General features: G+C 39.0%; 1 long non-coding RNA gene across 2 annotated transcripts; it reads left to right on the forward strand.

The window, feature by feature from the left end:
- Window positions 1-2,314: 2,314 nt before the first annotated feature.
- Window positions 2,315-3,761, forward strand: LOC103438976 (uncharacterized). Of its 2 annotated transcripts, none has more exons than XR_011580025.1 (3): window positions 2,315-2,364; window positions 2,717-2,783; window positions 3,645-3,761. It is a non-coding gene; the product is annotated as an uncharacterized lncRNA (long non-coding RNA). The 2 variants fall into 2 exon arrangements; XR_011580026.1 differs by lacking the exon at window positions 2,315-2,364 and adding an exon at window positions 2,428-2,617.
- Window positions 3,762-7,178: the final 3,417 nt, after the last annotated feature.

The raw sequence follows: 7,178 nt of genomic DNA on the forward strand, positions 1-7,178 counted from the left end.
AATAATAATAATAATAATAATAATAAAAAAAAAATCGAAGAGGCGTTTGCTTTCTCAAAAGTTGGGCTGCTCAGAAACCACGAGGGTCGATCTCAGAAATCGAAGAGGTTTGCTTTCTCAAAAGCTGGGCTGCTCGAAGACCACGAAGGCTAATCTCAGAAATTAAAGAGGCGCTTGCTTTCTCAAAAGCTGGGAAGCTCAGAACTCGAAGTTGCAAGCTCAGAAATCGGAGAGGCATCTGCTTTTCCAGACGTGTCAGCATCTGTCACATGCACACTCAGCTTTGCGAAAATCACGGGCAGTTTGATTCCAGATATCGAAGAGGCATATGCTTTATCTCGACGTGTCAACATCTATCACATGTACACTTAGCCTTGCGGAAATTACGGGCAATCTGTCGAAGATTTCTTGTGAAGTAGAATGTACGTGACTTTTCCTGTTCAATTTTCCAACGGGTACCGACATGAGTAAAAGAACAGTGCCTCTTCCAGTTATGAAGAAATGCCTATAAATGTCAACCTTCACAGCAAGACAGCCTCACTCAAACCTTCTTCATCTCCGAGAATGCATTCGCATCAAATTCTCTCGAGTCACTCAGTGTTCATCATTCCTTGGGATACCTCTGCAAACAACCCATCAAAAGCAAGAGTATTTCATATCAACAGGGTTAAAAGCAAGAGTATCCCATATCATGCTTTTTTCCCTGTCTTTTCCTTTGACCTGGTTCTTACCTGCAAGGCAAGCGTAACAGCACACGTGCTGATACATCCATTACTCTGTCAAAAGCAAAAGTATCCCATATCAGCAGGGTCGAACGTACTCTAGATTTGATGGACTTGTTTTGACCCTCAAATTCTTCAGTCGGCCTTATACTCTGGAGGAAACCAGAAAACCCTCCAGCTCAGTTCAAGAATAAGCCTGTGGAAAGTTACTTCTTCAAAAGAAAAAGTATCCCATATCATCTCTTCTCATTTTTCTTCTCTTTATCCTTCATGCTGCCTGCAAGATAGGGAGAAAGAGAGCAATCAGCCAGCACTTGGTATCAATCTTTCGATCGGGAACCGACTGCCTAGAACCCCTTCCTGATTGCTTACCTAGCCTTGCTCTCGAGTACTCATCTTCAACATCTTATGCTTCCTCTTCGTCTACCACATCTGCCTGGGGAACAGATAAGGGAAGTGAAAATGATACCTCGAAGCATGTGGAGACAACGTGCTGATTCATCCTCAGCTAGGGACATGGAGAAAGAAAGCAAATGAAAAGAAACAGACCATCACCTCTACCTCGTGCCTGCCTGCCGTGCAGAAGAAACAAGCAGAGAAGAATGCAGACTGCATAATCAAATTAACCCAGCAGAAGGAGTCTGAATTGAAACCAAGGAACTCTCCTATTCTCTGCTCAGAATTCCAATCCAGTTCGAGGTCAAAGCTGTGGAAAGTCAACAAGATCATCTATCTCCATAACCAGATTTACGTTCTTAAACTCTACTCTGTCTGATTTTTACTTTACCATACTTGTCATGTTTATTCGTAGTTTGTTTGTTTGCTTGTTTTGTGTGAGTTTATGCTTGAAACATTGAGGACAATGTTTAATTTAAGTGACGAGGTTCCAATGACTATCATCGATTGGAAGGATAAGGTTCTTAGGAACAAGACCGTTCGGATAGTGAAGGTTTTGAGGAGGAACCACTCAGTGGAGGAGGCTACTTGGGAAACAGATGATCAGATGAGAGAGATGTATTCGAGATTGTTTTATGATTATTAGTGTTGTATTTTGGTTGTGTAAATTTCGGGGACGAAATTTCTATAAGGAGGGTAGGTTGTAACAGCCCGTCCCGTATTAACGTTTTTATAAGTGTGAAGTTTGTTTAATTATCCTAGTTTTTAAGAGTGGACGTTTTGTCTGTGTGTTTGTTTGAAAATGACTTATGGACTATACACTCAGACACACTCATTATTCATTATTCCTTCCCGTGATTCCCTCAAACACTCACACTCTCTCTCTCTTTCTACACTCACGGCAAAACAACAAGGATCTTCAAATCTTCACAGATCGAAGAAACAAAGACCACCATCGTCTTCATCTCGTCGATACGAATTCATCCATACCCATTTCAGGTAAGAACTTCAACGTTTTCACGTCGAACAACTCACCTCCGAGTTTGACACTATTCATCAACTTTGTATTGGTTGATTTTTAGGGGTTTTTAAGCTCATAGGGAGCTTAAGGAGGTTCTTAGGAAGCTCGGAATGCTTCGTTGGAAGTTTTTGGAAGTAAAAACACAGAGATCGGAAAGTTCAATGTTTGGTCGGAACTTTCGAGGCGTTTTCCGGTGAATTCCCGGCGAGTTAAGGGTCGAGACAGGTATAGATTTGTTCGTCTCTTCAATATCTTCATTTTGATATAAAGAACGTTGAAAATGGTGAAGAAATGAAGAAGTTATGGCAATTTGAAAAACTGCCCAGAAACCGGCGAAACCAGTCCGGCGAGCCGAGGAAGAAGACGCGCGTGGGGGCGCGTAGGTCAGTGCCACCCACGGCGCGTGGGGGCGCGTGTAGGGTTCAAAAAATATTTCTAAAAATATGTCGACGTCCGTGACGTCGTGTAGATCACCGTGGTATATTCACATACCCAAATTGAGCAACGTATAAGAAAGTTATTGATGAATGTTTGTGTATGTGCGTTTAAATGATGTTTTATAATTATTTTTGTATAGGTGAAAATTTTACGGACGAAGAACGTAACCAAAATAGGCGAGGGGGTTACGAACCGGCTACTTATCAGTGAGTGGGCAGTTTTGTTTTCCGTATACATATATACTATTGAGTCTTCCCAGAAATTGAATTTAAATGAAAGCATGATTTAAAATGCCATGGATAGAATTATATGAAAAGTATGATTTGAAATGCCATGCATAGAAGTATATGAAAAGCATGAATTGATATATGATGCATATATATATGTGAATTGGTGCTGTGGACGCACAGGTAAGTATCAGGTGAGTTTTATATTATTCATGTGCATTGTTGATGTGTATATTGTGGATAGCTCATAACCTGCAATCATGGTGTTAGTGCTTATATTATTCACCACACCGCACGTTCGTCTTGGATCCAAGTAGGTGGATGTCGTACAGACCAAGTGAGGGTTCCGACATGCTAGTCGTATAGATTACTAGATGTGATTCCGACTAGTGGGTGACCTTAGATTATGTGCACAGATGATTGATGAGAAGCACTAGAGCGTATCATTACACCATTCATGTCGTACAGACTACTTCAGGTAGTTCCGACTTATCTGCAGTGTAGTGCCGTACAGGTCACCGAGGTGACTCCGGTTGGATTGGATGTTGAGCTATAGAATTAACCATACAGGACCAACTGCAGGGTCTCCGGTTAATTCACTATTTCACCTGTTACATTGATGCATCATTTATTTTGTTTTCGAAATTAAAACATGGCATACTTTCGGGTTTTAAAGAAAAATTGATGATTCGAGATTTATGAAAAGTATTATGTTATTATATTATTTTCTGGGAAAAGTATACAGGTTTTACAGTGAGGGGTTAGAATTATTTTTGGCGAAATGTTTTTTGAAAAGCTTGGTTTTACTGACCCACTCAATTTTGTTTTTCGCCCCTCCAGGTTCTTGATAGCAGAGTTTTGGTGGCCACGAGGAATCCAACGGTATTCTGACAGAATTCACAAAAGTAGGACTCACCCTCGAGGGTTTCCATTTTAATAATTGTATTTTTAAAAGCTTCCGAACTGTGTAAATGGTTACGTCACTCTCATGTGACGGCCAGCATGCCCTCCTTCGGGACGGGGTGTGTCATGTTATACTTGCATTCAAAACGATTTCCAATTGCTTTTCAATAACCCATGAATTCTCAACGCCCCAAGTTAATTAGGTCCGCTTAAATTAACCTTCAGATTTTCCTAACATTATTGAATTGGATGATTGCATACGACAACCCAAAGCATTCCCCACAAGTCCCCTACATGATTGCATAATAGAGATACAAGCAAGAATCATTAAGTTCTATGAAAACCATAAGCATTGACGAAGCACTTGTTACTATGATTGCATGAAACTTATGCCAAGAATTTACTTAATGCGATTGAGATCATCAACCTTTACTACTTGTGAATATAAGTCCATAACGATTAGGTGAAATTTCCTTATATCCTAGCATTCAATTTATGCATGATAATTAAGCGTGCACTCTCAACCAACAAACACAAATCAATGTAATTCATATAGATAAGTAAATTGAATTCACAACTTATGAAACGCAATTAGAAGTAATCAAATCATATCGCAAGCATAAACATGTATTTCGAATCCCCCCCTAGCCAAGGGGGGTTTAGTTCCTCATACTCGCAAAGCAAAGATACATAAATTTAGACATTAAAATCAAAGGAAAGGAAACACCTAAAACTTCCAGCCACTTGAACTTGCACAGCATGAACTTCCAAGGCTCCTTCTCCTCCACCTTGCTGAGGCAAAGGACTTTAGGGACAGGTCTGGGACTTATATGTATGGGTGGATGAGTATGGACTAAGGTAGAAGTGTTTAGGAAGGGTGGGGGGTGCGGCAAGGTCAGATTGTATGGTGAATGGGAGTGAATTGGTGCGGCAAAGGGTTGTTGTGAATTTCTGGAGTGAATGTGAATTGTGGTGAGTGGTGAATGTGAAGGGGTGCGGCACACCTATTTATAGGGCCCTAAAACCCTAGGTGAATCAGATTAGGCCTTCTAGAAAGCCAAATCCATCAGGAAATAGGTTAAACAATCAGATTTTGCAAGGAAAAAGGGGTCCTAGGTGCGGCAGGTTTGTAGGATAAAGGATAGGGCTTCTAGAATGCCTTGCAAGGCAAGGAACTAGGGCATCTAGAAGCTAGGATGCGGCACCAATGTAGGGATTAGGGATAGGGCTTCTAGAAAGCCCCAAAACTGATAGGAATTGTAGAAACTCACGGCAAGGAGGGGAATTCTTCTAGAAACTTCTCATTTGTGTCCTACAACACTTAGGAGTCCTTCTAGCATTAGGAAAACATGTCTCAATCCTCCATTGACTTGGAATTCTTATTTGTTGCTGAAACTTGATGCCATTTGGATTTAACTTTCCTAATTCGAGTAGGAATCTTCATTCTTCTAGGAATCCATCTCCAACTAGGAATCCTTCGTTGATTAGGATTTCATCTTTTACTTAGGCGCTTTCCTACTTCGACTAGGAAACCATGTTCAAGTAGGAAACATCATCTTCAACTCTTCAATTTCGTCCATCCTCTTGGCTCCAAGCATATGATGTCCATTCCAAGCTCTATTTTGCTCCAAAAGGCTCCAAAATGCATCATTTTGTGTAATACGCCCTTAAAACCTGAAAACACATAAAACTAGCTTAAAAGACTACTTTAACTCAGAAAACATAATGAAAATGCATAAGAACTAGCTAACTAAGGCGCATAAATATGCTCCTATCAACTGCACTCTGATATTCCTCGCTCAGAATTCCAAACCAGTTCAAGATCAAAGCTGTGGAACGTCACCAAGATCATCTATCTCAAAAACCAGATTTGCGTTCTTAACCTCTACTCTGTCTAATTTTTTTTTTTGTTTACTTTGCTATATTTGTTCTGTTATTCGTTGCTTGTTTTTGTGTGAGTATATGCTTGAAACATTGAGGACAATGTTTGATTTAAGTGTGGGGGGGTAACTAGTGTTTTGCATAAAATTCGTAGAAAACTATCACCCATTACTTCTAGTGTTGTTCCTTGCTGTTTTAAGTATTTTTAAGCTGTTTTAGAGTGTTTCAGTGTGTTTTGACATAAAAATCCGAAAATTCATAAAAATTTGAAAAATTGTTTTGAAAATCCCAAAAAGAGTTGTTTTTGTGTGCTTATTTGTGTCTTAGGGTACCTTCCAACACAATGATGAGGATTCGGTTTGTAATTGCATGACTGTTAAAGAGAGTTATAAACATGGATGAAAGTTTGATTTACTCTTTATTTATGCTTGGTTGTGGTTATAACTTATGAAATCACATGTAATCATAAAAGAAAGAAAAAAAATTAGTTTCTGTAACATGCTTGAAGGAAGGAACTCAAACTAACGCTACAACCTTATGAGACTTGAGCCTAAATGTTTATTTGGAGAGTTAAAATCTGTGCATTATTGTTTTCTAAAGTCGTTGCATGATCTCATTATTCTTTGCTTGGTTATTACTTAGAAGGCGTTTCATCATTTAGTTCCAAATGCTAGAACTCATGCCTGTTGATGATATGTTTTAAACCTTCCTAATGCTAAAACATATTGAGTATAATAGCATAAGTAAGGGTGTCGAATCCACAGGGACTAATTGGACCTATATAATCACTTGTTTTGCAAGAACCATATTAAATGACTAAACTAGGCAACTTTAGACAGATTTGTTGTTGTAACTTAAAAACTCACAAGAATGATGACAACACAAGTAATGAATCAACAAGTAATAAAATGGAATAAAACCAATGGAGATGGAACTAGGGATTCGGTTTCACCATAGCTAAATTAATCCCATGTTTGTTAAATCAGTTTATGCTCATTCATTCACCTATTTCTTGAGTTTGTTTCACTTAGATATGATCAACCATATGATGTGTGGATTTGATCAAATCATCCTAGTCAAGAACCAAATTGTGATGTGCAACTTTGGTTCTCAACCAAGGATGTTTTATACATATGAAACTTTCACAAAACCAAAGGGGACACACGGCATGATGTTTGCCAAACATCCCCTTCATTCACTCCCAAATCTGCCAAAATTATGCATGATGTGTGCTTCTAATTTTGGCTACACAACCTGTGGTTAATTCAAGTGGTGATCAAGCATTAAAATCAACACACAAAGTCACAATAAAATCAGAGAATGAAACAAGAAATAGAAGGATCAAATGAGCATTATGAGTTAACTACATGGTTTTCTTGCTAGGCTACATCGAATCCCTAAGAGGAGATTAGTTACATTTCATGTTTACAAACGTTTTAACATAGAAATACATAACATGAATGAACATAGAATTGAGAAGAAGGAACCCTTGAAGCAAAACTGATGTTGAAATCCTTTAAGTGTAGCCTTCGGTCTTGATTCTCCAAATGTGATGCAACATGAAAGATGAGCAGCTTGTGGATGGGTGGT

Source organism: Malus domestica, chromosome 04 (genome assembly GCF_042453785.1).
Source record: "Malus domestica chromosome 04, GDT2T_hap1".
NCBI lineage: Eukaryota > Viridiplantae > Streptophyta > Magnoliopsida > Rosales > Rosaceae > Malus > Malus domestica.